General features: G+C 43.7%; 1 pseudogene across 1 annotated transcript; it reads left to right on the forward strand.

The window, feature by feature from the left end:
- The first annotated feature begins 3,557 nt into the window (after nt 1-3,557).
- LOC309615785 (protocadherin-8 pseudogene) lies at nt 3,558-10,198 on the forward strand (annotated as a pseudogene). Its single transcript has one exon. The product of its transcript is annotated as a protocadherin-8 pseudogene (transcript).
- Nucleotides 10,199-19,913: the final 9,715 nt, after the last annotated feature.

Consider the following 19,913-nt stretch of genomic DNA (forward strand, 5'->3'; position numbering starts at 1 on the left):
GACTCTTCTAGTAATAGTATACTTTCTTCCCCTTCTGCTCTCAGAGGGACTATCTTCAACTGGAGACTATCCTTTTTTAAAATAAATGTAGCCAAGCCCTTCCCTCCAATCCTATTCTCTGGCTTTAGTAGACACATGATCTGAATCCCAAAATACGAGTAATGGTTTGCCAGCGGCTGTGCAAACACATAGCAAGAGAGCAGGGCAACCTGTTGACTTAGTGTATAGATAGGTCTCCATGGACCTTCTCCCTGGATCCCCTCAGATAATTACTCATTTTAGAGTCTGTTACTTAGAATTCCTTTCTCATTGTTGGAATTTGTTTTGATTGTTTAGGAGACAAATAACAGAAATCCAGCTGCTAATTTTCTTGGATATAAAAGGGGAACTTACTGTTATACTTAAATGAAAAGTCCAGTGGGAGATCAGGCATGGTTGGATCTAAGTGCTCAGAGCCATTTCAGTTTTTGGTTTTTTTTGAAAAATGTTGAATTTATACTCAGGCAAGCACTCTCAACCTAGTGGCTCATATCCAGCTTACATCTTCTTAGCTCAGCAACTCCAGAGGAAAAAAATATATCCCTTTCTTAGTAATAGTAGCAACAATCCTGGAGCTGATGCCCAATGGCCCTGATTGGCCCGAGCTGGGAAACATGCACGTACCTGAGTCAATCACTGTAGCTAGGAGGATGGGCTATTTTAATCTGGCTAAGCCTGGGTCATGTGGTGATCTGAGTACCAGGAGTGGGGGTGTCTATCATACCTTACTCACCTGGACTGACTTATCGAAGAGGTGGTTTCTCAGAAAAAACCTGGATGCTGAACAGGCAAAAACAATGAATGTCCAATGTGCCCTGATAGGACAGTGTTGAAACTGACTCAAGAAACCAGTTTTGTTACTTGTAGCTGCACCAAGTCTTGCATATTATTCCGCAAGTCTCACTTATTGCAGAAGTCTCACATAATCTACAAGTTCCAAGGATCTTATGATCCTTTAGCAAGTTTTCCAGTTTAGAATTCAGATGATGTAATGTGGTAAGAATTACACAGAAGTGACATTGGGTGGTGGGACCCTCACAACTATTTCAAAATATTCGCGAGCCCCTTTCATGTGGTTGGCAATGTCCTGGGCTCCGGGATACAAATTTGATGAAAACATGATTAATACCTGGAAGAATTCCTAATGGGGGTAAGAAATATACCTTTAAATAAAGGTATATGATATGCAAGTGCCTGTAACAAAGGATTCAGTTGTCTTTTGAGACCTCACAAAATTGTAGGCACTGGGCTTTTTGCTCTTCCCACATTTTCTTACTTAAACCTCAAGGCAATCCCTCAAAGTAAGCATTCTTTCCTAAAGACATTGAAGTTTGTCGAGATAAAGTCTTTTGTGTGTGGTCATTCAGCTGGTAAGTAGCAGGGGCCTTTGGGAATTCTATTTGGGAATACCGTATTGCTCAATATTTGAGAGCACTGAGAAAGTGTGACTATTCCTTAAGCCATCCAATAGCTTTAGAATCACTTATTTGTTCCATCTTCTGCATCCCCCACAGCTTATATGCCATGAAATCCTGCCAGTTTTTCTTTTTCAGTGTTTCTTAGGTTCTCACCCAATACTTCTTCAAAGTCATTGTTCAGGCCTTTAACATCTGGTATATAATTGCAGAGGCACCTAAATTGGTCTTCTCCTTGCTTCCTATCTTCTCTTTAATTCATTCTGCTACCGGGTGGGTTTTGAGGTAGGCAGAAGTTGTATACCATATCACACTGCCTTGATCATTTATTTGGCAAATATTTATGATAAGCCAGTCATTGTGCTGGATCATGGTTTAAAGCTTCCGAAAAAACCCAATCCTTTTTTTTTTTTTTTCTTTTTTAAGTTATTTATTTATTTATTTATGGCTGCGCTGGGTCTTCGTTTCCGCTCAAGGGCCTTCTCCAGTTGCGGCAAGCGGGGGCCACTCCTCATCGCGGTGCACGGGCCTCTCACTATCGCGGCCTCTCCTGTTGCGGAGCACAGGCTCCAGACGCGCAGGCTCAGTAATTGTGGCTCACGGGCCCAGTTGCTCCGGGGCATGTGGGATCCTCCCAGACCAGGGCTCGAACCCGTGTCCCCTGCAACGGCAGGCAGACTCTCAACCACTGCGCCACCAGGGAAGCCCCCAAAACCCAATCCTTTTTGAGGATTTCACCAATGTTCAGGAAAGACAATCATCTACGTTATTTATCATACAGTAGTTCCCCCTTATCTCCACCCCCTTATCTGTGGTTTCACTTTCCCTGGTTTCAGTCACCTATGCTCAACCGAAGTTTGAAAATATTAAATAGAAGTTTCCAGAAATAAACAATTCATAGGTTTTTAAATTGCCTGGTGTTCTGAGTAGGGTGATGAAATCTCATGCCGTTCTGCTCCATCCCACCCGGGACAAGAATCATCCCTTTGTCCAGTGTATCCTGACCCTTAGTCACCTAGTAGCCACCTTGGTTATCAGATAGACTGTCAGTATCACAGTGTTTGTGTTCAGGTACCCCTTATTTTACTTCATAATAGCCCCAAAGGGCCAGAATAGTGAAGCTGGCAATTTGAATATGCAAAAGAGAAGCCATAAAGTGCTTGCTTTAAGTGAAAAGGTGAAAGTTGCCCCACTTAATAAGGAAAGAAAAAAAAAAAAACTGTATGCTGAGGTTGTTAAGATCTATGGTATGAATAAATTTTCTATCCATGAAACTGTGAAGAAGGAAAAAGAAATTTGTGCTAGTTTTGCTGTTGCATCTCAAACTGCAAAAGCTATGGCTACAGTGCACGAGAAGTGCTTAGTGAGCATAGAAAAGGCATTAAATTTGTACAATAAGATATTTTGATACAGAGAGAAGGAGAGAGAGAGAGATCATATTCACATAACTTTTATTACAGTATATTGTTAAAATTGTTCTATTTTATTATTAGTTATTGTTGTTAATCTCTTACTGTGCCTAATTTATAAATTAAACTTCATCATAGGTATATATGTATAGGAAAAAACATAGTATATATAGTAGGGTTCAGTACTATCTGTTGTTTCAGGCATCCAGTGGGGGTCTTGGAACAAACCCCCCTTAGGTAAGGGGGAACTACTGTAATAGAATACATATCGACAACCTCTTTCTCCATCCTAAAGCCATCCATTCCAACCAACTGGTATATTTAGTTCCCATAAAAGGCTCTGTGCCTGCCTTTCTCCGTAGCTTGTAAACATCACTCCTGGATTCTCTACATCCCTGGCAGTTCTGGCTGACTCTGATTTTACCTGTAAAGCCTGAGATCTCTTCCTATTTGCACTTGATATAACTTTCTCCATGTCATTTGGCACTGTGTCTTCTCTGAACTCTGATGGCTTTTTTTTTTAGCATTTAAGTATTTTCTTCTACAAGGCTGTGAGCTATATTGCGTCACCAATACTTGATCAAATATCTGTTGATAAAGGACCCCAAAGTGGGGACTTCCCTGGTGGTGCAGTGGTTAAGAATCTGCCTGCCAATGCAGGGGACACGGGCTCGTGCCCTGGTCCAGGAAGATCCCACATGCTGCGGAGCAACTAAGCCTGTGCATCACAACTACTGAGGCTGCGCTCTAGAGCCCGTGACCCACAACTACTGAAGCCCACACGCCTAGAGCCCGTGCTCCGCCACAATAGAAGTGACTGCAATAAGTTCGCACACCACAATGAAGAGTAGACCCTGCTCGCCGCAACTAGAAAAAGCCTGCATGCAGCAACGAAGACCCAATGCAGCCTAAAAAAAAAAGGACCCCAAAGTGCTCTGATTACTGGTGGTCACAAGCTTTATTTTAGATTAGGAATAGAGAGGTTCAGGCGAGAGGAAGAGAGATGAAGATAAAATAAGGTACAGATGAAAAGTTACTCCTTAGTCCATATTCTTTTACTCTTCTCTTGCTTTGCAACATTCTTGAGAGGGGGGCAGATATTTTTTTTCCTATAGAGTGGTAAGAATCCAAAGTATGGTCCTTGAGCCAATGACCAAAGTCAAGTACCAAAGTCAATTTCTCTGGCTCAGTTGGGGTTTGAGGTATCCCTGAACCAAAAAGTAAAATATTTTTCATTATTCATTGACTTAATTTCCTTCACAGAGCTAGGCTAATAAAATCAGCAGTTTAAAAACTAGTTTTATGTAGTATTTTAAGATTACATAGTTTTGATAATATCATTATTAACATAATGACCCTATGGGAAAATATTTTTCTAAGTGAAGATTATGTCATTTAAATCCTTGTTTAATGTTAAGGGGAATTTATGATTAGTGTTGATACTCTATAGTGGTTCCCTGTGATTTTCTCTAGGTTCAAGCATTTAAGTAGTTGATAAATATCATTTGTTTCTAGGCTACGCTTGTAGACAGTATTTTGGCTGACTTCAGGGCTGAATTATTTTCCCTGAAATCATTTTCCAGAAAGGACCAGCAATTTGCTGATGGCTTTTCTTATAAATGAATGCACAGTCAAGACCTAATGGGGTCAGTGGGGTAACAGGAATGTGAGATAATGACCCTTCTTATGCGAGCACTTAAAACAGTTACTCTCAATTTGGGGGGCTCATCCTGCTGAAGAATGACTTTAGCTTTTTCAAGGTATGATTTTAAAAATAGGAAAAAAAAAAAAAACCCAGTTGTTAGGTTGATTTGTTTTCTTTCAGTCTTCATTGCTTCAATTTCTAGAACTTGCTGCTTTAAGACAGCAACATTGCACTTGATAATGTTTTGCTCATTATAATCTTTTCTCCAGAATGTTTGTTCAATTGAGAAATGAAAATGGGTCTCACATAGTACACAGAGTGATTTATTCTAAATGGCACAAAAACTGTTTCTGGAACTGTTAGTTCAAGGTTCTATAGAAGTTGATGCTTGCTCTGAAGTGTGGACACCATAATCTAGCCAAATATTTACATTAGGGATTTTCCCGTGGCTTCATTTTTTTCCCCTAAACATGTTATTAGTTTTATGGAATAGGAAAAGGGGAATATGCAAAGGCACAGGCACTATTTTGAATTAGGGACCATTTTCCCCCATGTTTATGGTGAAAGTTATCTTAGTTTCTGTCCAGCGTGCCTTAGTGTGTAAGGGACACACTGGAGTTACTTGTTCAGCAAAAGAGAAGATCTTTTATTAAAATGATTAGAATGCAAATCCTGTTTTACAGATCTGGTTTTCTGGCATTTTGGGGGAACACTAGCATGTCTGGTGCTTTTGTTTTAGGAACAAAAGTAAACAATGTAGGGAGTTCAACCAAATCCCCCCACCCCCCTTCATCCCTTTTGAAACCAAACTGAGCCAGAGGACCAAACTGCTGCTTTATCCACATTTTGGTCTTCCTGTAGTGGCGGTAGTATAGTTTGGCAATATGCTGGCAAATGAGAAAACAAGCAACATAAAGCACATTTCTGCCACAGTGCTTTTAATATTGAGACAGATTTTTATCTAACAGAGCCAACAGAATGGAACATGAGAGTACCATTGGCTCAAGGCTGTAAACACGGCTTCCCGATGACACATCCTAAGGGGACAGATCATACAGTTTCTATATTATTCAGCTTGTCAATCTACGGGCACAGAAGTGATTTTTGCTTCAGAAAATGTCTCTTTCTTGAAACTCCAGCTGTCTTTCATTCATGAAGCAGTGTTTTAATAACGTGGTTGTTTACTAGGAAACAAAGCTAATGCTAATAATGAATCTCTGACACTATAGCACATTCCTCATCATAGATGGTCTCCTTGCTGCCAAACAGCTGGAGGCGAAGTGGGGAAAATGCAATCAAGCATTTAAGCATCATAGGTGGATGTTTTCAAACATTAAGTGGCCAGATGTTTAGCATTGTGGAAGTAATGTGTATGATTGCCTGACTTTTAAAATGTTTTATCTGGGTCTTTTGATGTTCGGTAGATAGAGTCATAGACTATTCTTCGTTTTCAGGATACTGAGCAGTTTTTCTGATCGTGAATGGCCAGAATGACGCTGAAGACTGGCAAGAGCCAGGCTTGGCAGGGACTGTGTGCCACGAGAGAGAGAAGGGCCAAGACTTGGACGGTGATGAAATGGGTCCCTCTCCTGGCTAAAGTGCGTGGAAGCATGTGCCTTTTAAAAAGCATGGGTCGAATCAGTTTTCAGTCTTCCGATAAGGGGCAGCTAGGAATGAAGAAATTGGGTAAAGGGATCAGATCCTCTTGTTTTCCCTGAGACCCAAAGACTGAATAACCAGATGCTTCCTTGGAGTACTCAGTTCTAAGAAAGAAAGCAAACTGTCTTAATACCATTGAGGATACTGGCCAACAAGAAATCTAGTCTCACTAAACTGAAGTAGAGTTGTTTCCTTCCTCAGATGAATGCCTCGTCAGGCAAAATTTTAAAAATCTAAAGTACAGTAGGACCTTGTTGCCTATCCATCATATATATAATAGTTTACCTCTGCTAATCATAAACTCCCAGTCCTTCTATATTCAATATCTTGTGATAAATCATAATGGGAAAGAATATAAAAAAAGAATGTCTATGTGTGTATAACTGAGTCACTTTGCTGTACAGCAGAAATTAACACAACATTGTAAATCAACTATACTACAATAAGAAAATTAAATTTAAAAAATCTAAAGTAAACAAAATGAAGCTCTTTCTTTTTTTAGGATCTCAGAGTACCTGAGATGAAAATCAAGCCATGCTCTCACTGTACTTCTCTATCGGTTACTGGTACTTATAATTAGAGTCATTGCCAAATGCTCCACTAAATTAAAACCCCTGGAAATTAATTATCTCATCAAAGGTGGCTCAGTTTCAGAACTGGGTTCACAGATCCTGGTGCTAAAATAAGTGCAACTCCCTCTTAAGAGTGAAAGGAAAAAAAAAATAGTCATTTACTGACATGTCTCTGCAGGAATCAATAACATTACAGATCATGTAGGAGCCAAGAATAGCCTGGGCGTATTAATAGCTCAGCCTGCTCACTGATTTTATTCAAGATGACTGGTTAGAGAACACTCTGCCTTGATGACGGCTCCATGGCACGAGGAACAATGTCATCATTAACATGTGGGACTGTTTAGCATTTAGAACACTTCACACATAAAGAGAACTTAATATAGGACTATTGTGCTTTAGACAGATGGTTTAATGTTTCTTTAGCCTTCAGCCTATCAGGCCACCTGCGGTTTTCTTCAGCCAAGGGCTTTTAAAAAATAATTGGTGTATAGCAATTTTCTAACAAGACTGACTGCAATATATTTCCCTAAATCTTTTTCTTACCCTTAACTATCCCTTGCAGTGAATTGTAGGGTAGACTAACCTCCCTGACTGACACCGAGTTTTCATGTATAAGTAATTACTGACATAAAAGGAGATGAAGGGGCTGAAATTTCATCATTAATGGTTTCTTTGCTTGGGAAAAGCTATTCAGAAATGATTACTTTGGAAAACAGTTCTTCTCTGATTAGAGACTGCCTGACTCTGGAGAAGCTGTTCCCCCAGAACCTTTCAATACAGGAAATGATAACCCAATATAGATGGATAACCGTGGGTGGCAAAGGATGCATATATGCATTTGTTTCAAATTGGTAAAGGAGAACAGCAATTGTGCCTCTGTCCGAGGACTATGTGTGCTCAGGAAGGAATAAAGACGCTACGGGTCCCCTGCTCATACTCTCAAAGTGAGATTCGGGCACACTAGCAAAGCAAGCAGGGTGCGTTTTTATAGTGTAAACTTCTGTAGGGATCTTAATGACCCCCTGCACTGCCCTGGCCACTGTTCAGCTCTCCAGGCCCTTCTGTGAGCTCTTTCAAGGGAAGAACATGACCCAGAGGCCGGGAGACTGTGGATTGGTCCAGATGGATGCTTATTTGCATATTCTTCTCTAGGTAACTACCCCGGTAGGGTTCAGAAGAAGTTTGCTTGGGCCCCAGGCAGAGAAAAGCGATTACATAGCAGAGAGGGTTTAGTGATCAAAAGTATTTAAGACGGCAAGTGTCTCCTGACTGTGCACTCAGGAGGACTTGAGAAAGCTGGAAGTCTGAGCGCAGAGACTCGGATTGTTGGTGGTTTTCTTTCCCTTTGACGAACAGGAATGTCTCACTGGAGGCTCAGATTCCCCACTGACACTTTACACAGGGCTGGACTGGGGTCCCTGTTGCTTCTGCTGCTGCTTCTGGTGTCAGGGTCTTGCACCGAAACTGTCAATTTCCTCACCTACGAGGAAGAAGCCCTCGGCACCTCCATCGGTGTTCTGTCTGACCACATCCTGTTTAATTCCCAGCGCGAGGTGCCAGGCCAGTTCCGCCTGATTAAGTTCAACAGCTCGCTGATCCAGATGCAAGAGGGCGATGGGCAGCTGACCGTCGGAGACGCGGGCCTGGACCGCGAGCGGCTGTGCAGCCAGGCCTTCGACGTGGTCAGCTTTTGGCAGGAGCGGTTCCGGCTGGTGCACGTGGAGGTGGAGGTGAGGGACATCAACCACCACGCGCCGCGCTTTCCCCGGGCCCAGATCCCCGTGGAGGTGTCCAAGGGCGCGGCCATGGGCACGTGCATACCCTTAGAGGTGCCGGTGGACGATGACGTGGGCGCCAATGGGCTGCAGAGCGTGCGCCTGGCCGAACCGCACAGCCCCTTCCGCGTGGAGCTGCAGACGCGCGCGGACGGTGCCCAGTGCGCCGACCTGGTGCTGCTGCAGGAGCTGGACCGCGAGAGCCAGGCCGCCTACAACCTGGAGCTGGTGGCCCAGGACGGAGGCCGCCCGCCGCGCTCCGCCACGGCCGCCCTCAGTGTGCGCGTGCTGGACGCGAACGACCACAGCCCGGCCTTCCCGCAGGGCGCCGTGACCGAGGTGGAGCTGGCGGAGGACGCGCCCGTGGGCTCGCTAACTGCTCGACCTGGACGCGGCGGACCCCGACGAGGGCCCCAACGGCGACGTGGTGTTCGCCTTCGGCTCCCGTACCCCGCCCGAGGCGCGCCGCCTCTTCCGCCTCGACCCGCGCTCGGGCCGCCTCACCCTGGCCGGGCCCGTGGACTACGAGCGCCAGGACACTTACGAACTGGACGTGCGGGCGCAGGATCGCGGTCCCGGGCCCCGCGCCGCCACCTGCAAGGTCATCGTGCGCATCCGCGACGTCAATGACAACGCGCCGGACATCGCCATCACCCCGCTGGCCGCCCCGGGCGCGCCTGTCGCCTCGCCCTTCGCCGCCGCCACCGCCGCTCTCGGGGGTGCGGACGCGACCTCGTCGACCGGGCCCGGGACGCCAGAGGCTGGAGCCATATCGCTGGTGCCAGAGGGGGCGGCACGCGAGAGCCTGGTGGCGCTGGTCAGCACCTCGGACAGGGACTCGGGAGCCAACGGGCAGGTGCGCTGCGCCCTCTATGGGCACGAGCACTTCCGGCTGCAGCCGGCCTACGCGGGCAGCTACCTGGTGGTGACCGCGGGGTCGCTGGACCGCGAGCGCATCGCCGAGTACAACCTGACGCTGGTGGCCGAGGACCGCGGCGCGCCCCCGCTGCGCACCGTACGGCCCTACCTGGTGCGGGTGAGCGACGAGAACGACAACGAGCCGCTCTTCACGCGGCCGGTCTACGAGGTGTCGGTGCGTGAGAACAACCCGCCCGGGGCCTACTTGGCCACGGTGGCCGCCAGGGACCTGGACCTGGGCCGCAACGGCCAGGTCACCTACCGGCTGCTGGAGGCCGAGGTGGGCCGCGCTGGGGGCGCCGTGTCCACCTACGTCTCATTGGACCCCGTCACTGGGGAGCTGCACGCACGACGGTGCTTTGACCAAGAGGAACTGGCTGAGCTGCGGCTGGGGCTGGAGGCGCTCGACGGCGGCTCTCCGCCGCTCCGGGGCCGGGCCGTCGTGCGGCTGCATGTGGAGGACCAGAATGACCACGCGCCTCGGCTGGTGACCCCGCCACTCGTCAGTGACTCAGCCCAGGCCCCTCTGCCCCGGGACGCGCCCCTGGGCTACCTGCTGACCCGACTGCAGGCTAGGGACGCGGACCAAGACCTCAACGCGGAGCTGACTTATATCCAGCTCCGCAGCGACTGCGGCCCCGGGGCGCTAGCGCTACACCCGACCACGGGTGAGCTGTCCCTGCAGTGCCGCCTGTCCCCGCAGCCCGCCGACCCGCTGACGGCGGCCGTGGTGGTGCGGGACGGAGGCCGGCCGGCCCGGTAGTGCACGGCCACCTTGCTCCTCGTGCCCGCGCACTCGGCGCCACCTGGCGGAGAGGTGGTGCTGGTGCCACGGCCGCCTCCGCCGGCAAACCAGGAACGGGAGGGACCCGCGGGACGGCGCACAGCGCATGGAGCAGGGCGGCACCCTGACCTCTCCGTGGTTGTGGTCGGGGTTTTGACCGGCGGCTGCGGCCTTCCGCTGGTGGCCATCGTCACCGTGACTTGTTCCTGCTCAGGCAAGGCTAGGACGCGGAGGAAGAGGCTTTGTGAGCACAGACAGAGCGGGTGCCATTCGAGCAATGGCCGGGCTTGCCTATGTTGCAGGACATCAGCGGCTGACCCTGGGAGCTTCGACCCAAGGTTCTTCGTGGAGACACCGCCGCTTTCCATTTCCTCAGAGGCTCAGGGGAACGAGTCTGACGAGACTTCCCAGTCCGGCAACAGTGCGGTGTCCTTATGTTCCTCACCTCGGAAGAGAAGCGGGATCCCCTGGGCCCAGGTAGAGCACCCCCAGCTCTCTTAGTGTCCTCGTTAGCATTTAGTAAATTCTCACGCTGGGGGCTTTATGAAAATTCAATGCCTGATCAGGTTTGGGACTTCAAGTGGCTAATTTTTCGGGACTTGTTTATTTTTTATTTGAGAGGAAAAATTCTTCACAGATGAGAGCAGGAGGAGGCCTGATGGTCCTGTGTTCATGGAGGCCCATGTCTATTCCTGCTGTTTCGGCCCCTGGTAACTTCCTTATGGGTCCAGCTCGAATCCCTTTCCGTCAGGGTTTAAATGGTGTCTTCCTGCAGCACTCCAGGTGAGGGGTGCTGCGCCTCCTCTGTCAGTTCTGATATCTAAGGGTGAAATATTATTAACTGCTGCTCTCACACCTCTTTTTAAACAGGGTTCCGTCTCAGGTCCTCTTTTCATTCCCCATTCCTGTGCAGAGAGGATAAATCTGCTGCAAGTTTAAGGTAATTGCAGAGTATTTATCATTATCTCTAAGCCATGGGTTTGAAATTTTGTACATTTGTATGGATAACAGAGTAGTTCTTTCCTTTTCACTTCCAGGACACATTCAAATCCAGATGAGTTTAGTGTGAGAGATAGTGGAAAAGGAGACAGTGAATTGAATGACAACAGTTCTGATATCAGGAGAGAACGACAACAGTTCTGATATCAAGAAAGCACCTTTTGGAATGATTACAAAGCAAGAGGGTAAGTTCACACCTGTGACCTTGAAGTTCTTGCTTTCAAAGTCATAATACTATATGCCCGAATGCATAATTTAAAAAACTAAACAAGGGGTCTTAACTGTACATTCATAGATGGGAGTACGCTGAGTGCTGCTGAATAGAGCTAACATTTTTGATCACTGACTATATAGCTGTTTCTATGTATTTTAAATACATTTATTGACTTAATTTATTCCCCATGATAAATCTAATGAGGTAGGAAATTGAGGCACAGAGAGTTTAAATAGTTTGCCCAAGTGTTAGAGTTAAGATCTTAGCCCAGGAATTCTGGCTTTAGATTTCCTGCTCTTAATCACCCTACTAAACTTCCTCTACTAATGCAAAAGATTAAAATACTGAAAAATCAGAATATTGTGGTTATTAATACCAAAATAACTTAGTGTCACGAGCACTAAGGATAACTTTGCCCCTGTGGGCATTCCAGAAGGGAACAGCATATGAATAGGTAAATTTCATATAGGCCAGTATGTCATTTGCTGGGAACATATGGGGATAGATTTTTTTTCTTTTTTTGATATTTCTTTGTAAATTTTATTTATTTATTTTTGAGGGGTGTGTGGTTTTGTTTGGCTTTGCTCTGTTCAGTGAATCCTGCACCAATACAGCCTTATGCTATTCAGTCCACCTCCTGTAGTGTTGAGGTCAAAATCTCTGTAATGGTGTCTGGTTCTGGAACGGTAGCTCCTGTGGGGAAAGGCATAGTCAATTTTGAGGTGTTTTATGTTAGTCTCCACAAAAGTGGGCATTAGATGTTTAGTCTCTCAAAGATGAGTCCTGATGGTATGTCCTACTGATTCAAGTGCCTCTTCACCATCATAGATATTTTTGCCCACCCTATGTTTAGTTCCTTCAACATTTTTTTCTTTAAATGGTATGGCTTTTAAAAGTATCTGCATCCTGGTCCCCTTCTTCTGAATATTCTCTAGTTTGTATATATCTTTCCTAAAATGAGGCACTTAAAGTTGAACATAGTAATATGGAAACAGCCTCTCTCCTGACCTCCAAATTCATATACCTACTTGCTTCTTTCACATCTCCATTTGGGTGTTTAATGAACATATCACATGTTCAAAACTGAACTCTTGATTTCTGTTCTCCAAACCCACTCTTCCTCTAATGTTTGTAGCTCTGGAAATGACACCTCTATTCACTTAGTTGCTTTCTCTGGCCAAAATCCTTTGTGTCATTCTTGATTTGTATCTTCCCACACACAACTTCCAATCCATCAGCAAATCCTACTGGAATTACTTTGAAACTATATTGTCAATCAAAGCTCTTCTCACTATCTTCATTGCTGCTCCCCTAGCTGGGGCACTATCATCTCTTGCTTGGACAACTGCAATAGGCTCCAAACTGGCCTCTCTGCTTGCATGCTTGCCCTCTTGCAGTCTGTTCTCCCTGCAGGAACTAGAGTGATCCTCTTACTTCATAAATCAGATTATGTTAATCAACTCTCCAAAGATTTCTCACTTATCCAAAATCCCTATCATGGTGTCCCAGTTATGAATGCTGGGTAACAAACTAGCCCCAAGTGCAGCAATTTACAACAATCATTATATTATGCTCATGGATTCTCTGGGCCATTTTGGACGGGACATAGCTTGTGTCTGTTTCAGTTTCTGAGGCTTTAGCTGAGAAGATGTGATGGCTGGGAGCTGGAATCATCCGAAGGCTTATTCAGTCATGTGTCTGGCGTGGTAAGTAGGATGACTGAAATTCTAGGATTGCAGACTTGGGGGTGGGAAGGGGAGCTACATGTGTCCTGTACACGTGACTTGATTCTCTCACAGCATGGCAGCCTCAGGAAAGTCACATGCCAGCTTACGGTTGCAAACATGAATGCTCCACCAAACAAGACAAAGACCCATCTTCTTTTATGACCCAACCTCAGAAAGACATAGTCATTTCCATCATATTCTACTGGTCCAAGCAATCTTAAGCCCACCAGATTCAAAGGAAGGGGACAAAGACCCCACGTCTACATTGGAAAATTATTAAAGAATTTTGGGGCCATGTTTGTAAACAAGCCACGCGTGGCCCATAAAGTCCTGTATTATCTGGCTCCTGGCTGCTTCTCCCATCTGATTTCTTACCACTCTTCCCCTTGATAATTTAGGTCATTTTATTGGCTTTCTTGTTTTTTTTGAATTGACCAAGCGTGTCTTTATTTCAGACCTCAGGATCTTGCTGTTCCCTCTGCCTGGTAAGCTCTTTCTCAAGATGTCCATATTGTTTGCTTTCTGCCTTCATTTAGTTCTTTGCTCAAATATCCATCCTCAAAGAGGTCTTCCTAACTGCAGATCGCTTCTCCCCACTGTCAATGTCACTCTCCACCCTGCTTTATTTTCCATCATAGCATTTATCACTGCCTGATATTATTTTATATATTTGTTTGTTTATTATTTGTTCCCTGTTCCATGCTGAATCACTGGCATCAAATGTGTACTAACATTTTTTTACTGAATGGATGAATGAAGGTGTGGTCTAACCAGAATATACATTGCAACTGTATGACTATTTCAGATGATAACATCACATTTTATATTAGGGTAAAATAATGTTGTTGTTTTTACAAGTTCCATTGTGCTGCTTTGTTTTGTGGAAAATTTTAGTGTCATCTTAAAACTTGAAGATTTTACAGTAAATGTATCTTTCCAGATCATTTAATGGTAAATAAGCCTTTTCCAAAAAAAAAAAAAAAAAAAAATCAAATTCCTGGAACTCCTACTGTTTATTCACTATTTAGGGAATTACCAGCTTATTCTTGCCTTATCTCAGTTTCCTCTTTATAATAATAGGCAAGCTCTCTAGATCCATGATAGCTCAAGGTGTAGCTTTAGCAAACAATAATGTGCTCAAGGCAATGTGTTCAGCATGAGAAAATACCGTTTCTTGTTTCTCGGTAATAACAATCACATTTCCTCTTACCAGTATGCAACAGCTACATTTTATTTATTTATTGAGCATTTATACAAGTTTTACCATGTGCCAGGAACTGTTCTAGGTGCTTTACAAGTATTAATTCACTTCATCCTCATGATAATGCTATTAAGTAGGTACTGTCATTTAACACCGTTTCGCACATGGGGAAACTGAGGCATAGACTTGTTGGAGTAATTTGATCACGACCACCCAGCTGTAAGGGGTAGAGCTGGATTTCCAACTCTGGAAGTCTGGCTTTGGAGTCCATGCTTTTAAAATGTTCTGCTATAGCGTAGTTTCAGTAGCGTTTTACATACTTATTTTATGAGCCTGCTGAAGATTTAGGGCCGATTTACATTTCTGAGGATGTTTCTGTCTTTGACTTCATGAGCTGCTCTGATTTATGATTTGGTTTATACTTCAACTCTCTGCTGCATTTTCTTGTAAAACTTTTAGTGGGAGTGTTGAAAGGATGCCACGTGGGTGATGGCAAGATAATTAAATTAGACGTTGACAGCTGGAGATAAGATGTTTATCGCAGGTATTTTTAATTGTTTTTTGCATCTCACTTTTAATAGTTAACAGAGGGGATGAGTGGCTTGACCCGATAATCTTCAGAAACTTCATTTTAGACTGTAATTCTGACCATTTCTCCTACCAAACCTGTATCAGAGATTCTCGCAAATCGTTTAATTTACTTGCTTGGATTTTATTTCCATTTCATTTCCTCAGTGCACCAGCAGGTGGAGGTACAAGTCATTGGTAGAAAATCCAGAGGAAGAAAAAATAAACAGCTAGAAAACCAGTCTCTGGACAACTGAATGCTGTTTGCATTTTTAAGTATATCACTATGTAGCATTCTTGTTATTTAAAACATTTAAAACTATTTCACTTTATTTCCAAGTTGTTTCAGATCATTCAGAACAAAAAACATTTAAGGATCCTGAAAGGTTAATCCAGGCATTTCATCACATCATGAAAACAGCTACAGGATTGTACTCTCTTCAGGTACCCGTTGCCCTCACGTTTCCCAGCTGAGAAATAAGGGTTTCCAGCCCGAACACTAAGAGCTCAAAGGATGTTATTTTCAAGCCTATGCCTCCCCAAGTGATGGCAGCCAAGTGTATATGACAGAGTTCAAATCTGCAGGCCAGCAGGGCCACCTTCCACACTTCTTGAACAGAATGATGAATTAAATCATCCTTCAGTGGACGAATCACCTTCACATGCCTCAGAAATAGCCACTTCATTCTGAAATGCTGCAACTCATATAGACAGTTACGTCTGGGGAATATACACATTTATGTTTCTGTCAAGTATTTATAAGCCAAGCTGCACCCACGAGCCTCCTGGTTTTGATAGACATTTCCCTAAATTACGATAATAGTCAATGTCAGAGTACATGATGATTTTATATAATCCATGCTATTTTACCAAAGAGTTCTAGATGAGAGCCTTTTATTGCCACAAATATAATAAGTGAACATATATTTTATTTTCTAGGATCATTTATGAATGTAAATAAAATATTCATCTAGCTGTTCATATACAGTTAAGTGTTTACAGTTTTACTGGGAACATAATTTAACTTTGAATAACTTTAGGCTGGATGAAGAATTTGGACCCCAGCTGTAACCATAGGCCCAGTGGGGAGAAAGAAGAAGCTGTGGACGGGCACCACTGGGGTGGGGGAACCCAAACCATTTCTCTAGCCTAACATCTGAGAGGGTTGCCTGGTGCTTAGTGGGTAGAGCAGTGGCAGATTCTGGCAATGGGTGAAAACCAAATACAGATGACTGGTGATGTTGTGCTTTTGGGCACTCAGCCCATTCACAGCTGCAGCTCCATCTGAGGCAGGGCTGCAGGGAGAAGGGGTGGCAGGACCTAGAGAGAGTTTTAAGGCCTCAGTCATCTGGGTTAGAACCCCCAACAGGACTCTTCCCCTAGCTGTGAACAAGAAGCTAGGCAGACACTGAGGCAGAAGACCAGGGGGCAAAAGGAGAGATCAAACGCCCAATGCAGTGACTGGCAGACTAGGTGAACAGCTGACCAGATCCAGGGGCAGCAAGGTCGGGTGATGGGATGGAAGGATCTGGATTATGTCTTGTTGGCTTCAAGATTGGCTCAGACCATGGGAAGAATTGGGTCTGCAAGGGCAGGACACTAGTATCTCCCCAACAGGAAGGGTCCGGGCTCATCAAGATCTGACTGGCAAGAACTGTCCACCCAATTCAATAATCACTCGCCACATGTGGCTGCTTAAATTTAAATGAATTAAAATTCAATACAATGAAGAATTCAGTTCCTTGGTCACATTAGCCATGTGTGGCTAGTGGCTACGGTATTGGGCAGAGAAGCTGTACAACCTTTCCATTATCACAGTTCTAGTGGATTTAGAAGGAGGGCCAGGCTGGAGGACCACGTCCATGGGCTGGACTTGTTGAGGGAGCCACTGACCCACCATCATTGCTCGGCACGTTTACAGGGTGACTGTGTTCTCATTGTTCTCCACGCTTCCCTGGTTCATGACATCAGTCTTTTATTGGTTCATAGAAGTATCTAAAAATGGGTGGACACATTATATTATTTATTATAAAATATTTGAAAAACGTCTAATGACAAGAATTCCCGGGAATTCCCTGGAGGTCCTGTGATTAGGCCTCCTCGCTTCCACTGCCGGGGCTAGATTCGATTCCTGGTCGGGGAACTAAGATCCCACAAGTTGTGGCAGTGCGATCTTAAAAAAAAAACAAAACAAAAAGAATTCCCAATACTACAAGGTTTTCTGCAGGCAGAAACTCTAATTTCTAATGGCTCCTCTGCTAGTCTAGCTAGCACCTTAAATTTGTAGTCCTCATATTCAGCCCTATAACTTTAGAGATTTTGCATCAATGGTCATGATAAAATCAACCTGCTCTTATTCCTAAACTTGCCCAAGAAGTAACTCAGCCATTTTCATGATCAGTAATTCATTCTTTACCTATGCTCAGGCGAGATGCTAGAAAGTCCTTTAAACTCCTTTGGCTGCTGGCCTTCCATAGAAAATCACTGCTGTAGAAATCAGTTTCCAGGTCCTGTGGTATCTTCAGAGTTAGTATGTGGCCCCAAGCATCAGCTTTCCAGAATCGGTGGTCTAGGCCCCAGCGAGAATGGAGCAAACATGAACGAGTGTACCTAAAATTACATGAGACATACCTTCAAAGTGAAATGTACACCCATCTTTTGGTTTACGTTGAATAGTATTTCAACTTCATTAGAGTAATTTGTTATGTAAATGAATTCTGTGGGAAACAATATTTAGAAGCTGAGAATCTAAAATTTTCCCTCAAGTTTATAAACATAGGATTAGATGTCTTTGTTTTTCTTAAAACCAGGTTCACATACATTTGTGATGTTAGCTTCTACCTTAAGTATGATTCCTCAAGCAATTTATAACTCCTGAATCCTGACTGGTGATGACTGCATTCTCAGTGAGAGACCACAATGGGCAACATTTATCAAATGCTCATTGTATACAAGGCTCCATGCTAAATGCTTTACATGAATTATTGTATTTATACCTCATAATTATCCTAGGAGGTAGTTATATTATCATTCCCATTCTATAGATGAGGAAATGGAGGTTTAGAGAGGATGATTTGTTTGAGGTCATATAGTCGGTGAAGGAATTATGATATAACATTAAAGTACATGAATTTTAGGTTTACAGCTGGATGGAATTTTATATGTATACACACTCACGTTACCACCACCCAGATCAAGGAATAGAACATTTCCAGCTCCCTTGATGGCTCCTTTTCATGCACCTTTCCCAGGCAATAACTCTTCCCAAAGTTACCACTATTCAAACCTCTTTCACCATGTGACTTTTTCCTGTACTTGAACTTTATATAAACGGAACGGTACAGCCTGGCTCACCGTTATGTCTATGAGCTTCATCCATGCTGTTCATTCTTTCTTACTGCTGTGTAGTATTTGATTTGTGAATTTGCCACAATTTATTTATCTACTCTACAGTTGATGGTCATTAGGGTGGTTTCAAGTTTTTAGCTTTTGTGAATTCATTTACACATTTTTTGGTGGATGTAACGCTTGCTTCTGTTGGCCGTATACCCAGGAGTAGAACTGTTGAGTCAAGAGTGATGATATTGTAACTCTATCATATGATCCTGCAATCCCACACCTGGGCATATATTCAGAGAAAACTCTAATTCGAAAAGATACATGCACCCCAGTGTTCATAGCAGCACTATTCGCAATAGCCAAGACATGGAAGCCACCTAAATGTCCATTGACAGAGGAATGGTTAAAGAAGATGTGGTATATTTATACAATGGAATATTACTCAGCCATAAAAAAGAATGAAATAATGCTATTTGCAGCAACATGGATGGACCTAGAGATTATCATACTAAGTGAAGTAAGTCAGACAAAGACAAATATCATATGATATCACTTATAGGTAGAATCTAAAAAAAGATACAAACGAACCTATTTACAAAGCATAAACAGACTCACAGACATAGAAAACAAACTTATGGTTACCAAAGGGGATAGTGGGGGTGGAGGAGATAAATTAGGAGTTTGGGATTAGCATATACACACTACTATATATAAAATAGATAAACCACAAGGACCTATACTGGATAGCACATGGAACCATCCTCAATATCTTATAATAACCTATAATGGAAAGGAATCTGAAAAATAATATATATACATATGTGTATGTATATATACACATATATATGATAACTGAATCACTTAGCTGTACACTTGAAACTAACACAACATTGTAAATTAACTATATTGCAATTAAAAATGAATTTTTGAAAACCCAAACAAAAGGGTGATGGATCTAGTATATGAACCTCAAGTTTCCTGACTCCAGTGTTACCCATTGTACACCACCCACTACATCAATAACAGCTAACATTGTCTGAGCGCTGTCTATGATGTGCCAGACACTCTGCGAAGCTCTATTTTTCCAAATAGGCTCTTGATAAAACTGAGAACTTTTTATATGTTTAACTAATAACCACAGGGGAAGTTTCACATTTGTTCAACAAACAAGACAGTCTTTTAAATTAACATTAACTAACTGATATATTACAACGTATGTGGAACACTTAGTAGCTTCTCTTTGTAAAGACCATCATAATATCCATCTTTGACAGACTTCTTTTGCTCATGGAAACGTATACAGTAAAAGTAGAGGTAGCAATTGATTATGAATTCACTCATGTACTGTAATTAGCTAAAGAAGAAACAAATCCATTTAAAACCAATTTTCATAGTCTACACAGGCACAGGAATTGATTGCAGACTTGAATTTGCTGAATGAAAAGTGAAGCTAGGTAATCTCAATTAGTATTTCATTGAGCAAATGTCAGCTATTGATTTCTGTGGCTGACTACCGGTGAGGCTATGTGTCTGTCATGCTGTAAAGGTGACACAGCACCATCGCTGTGCAGTTTAATTAGGTGTGGGCTGGTCATTTCACTTGCTTGAGGCAGATGAAATATTTAGCTGTAGTGGGAGGAAAAACTT

The sequence above is a fragment of the Balaenoptera borealis genome, assembly GCF_965194805.1.
Source record: "Balaenoptera borealis genome assembly, chromosome: 18".
Lineage (NCBI taxonomy): Eukaryota > Metazoa > Chordata > Mammalia > Artiodactyla > Balaenopteridae > Balaenoptera > Balaenoptera borealis.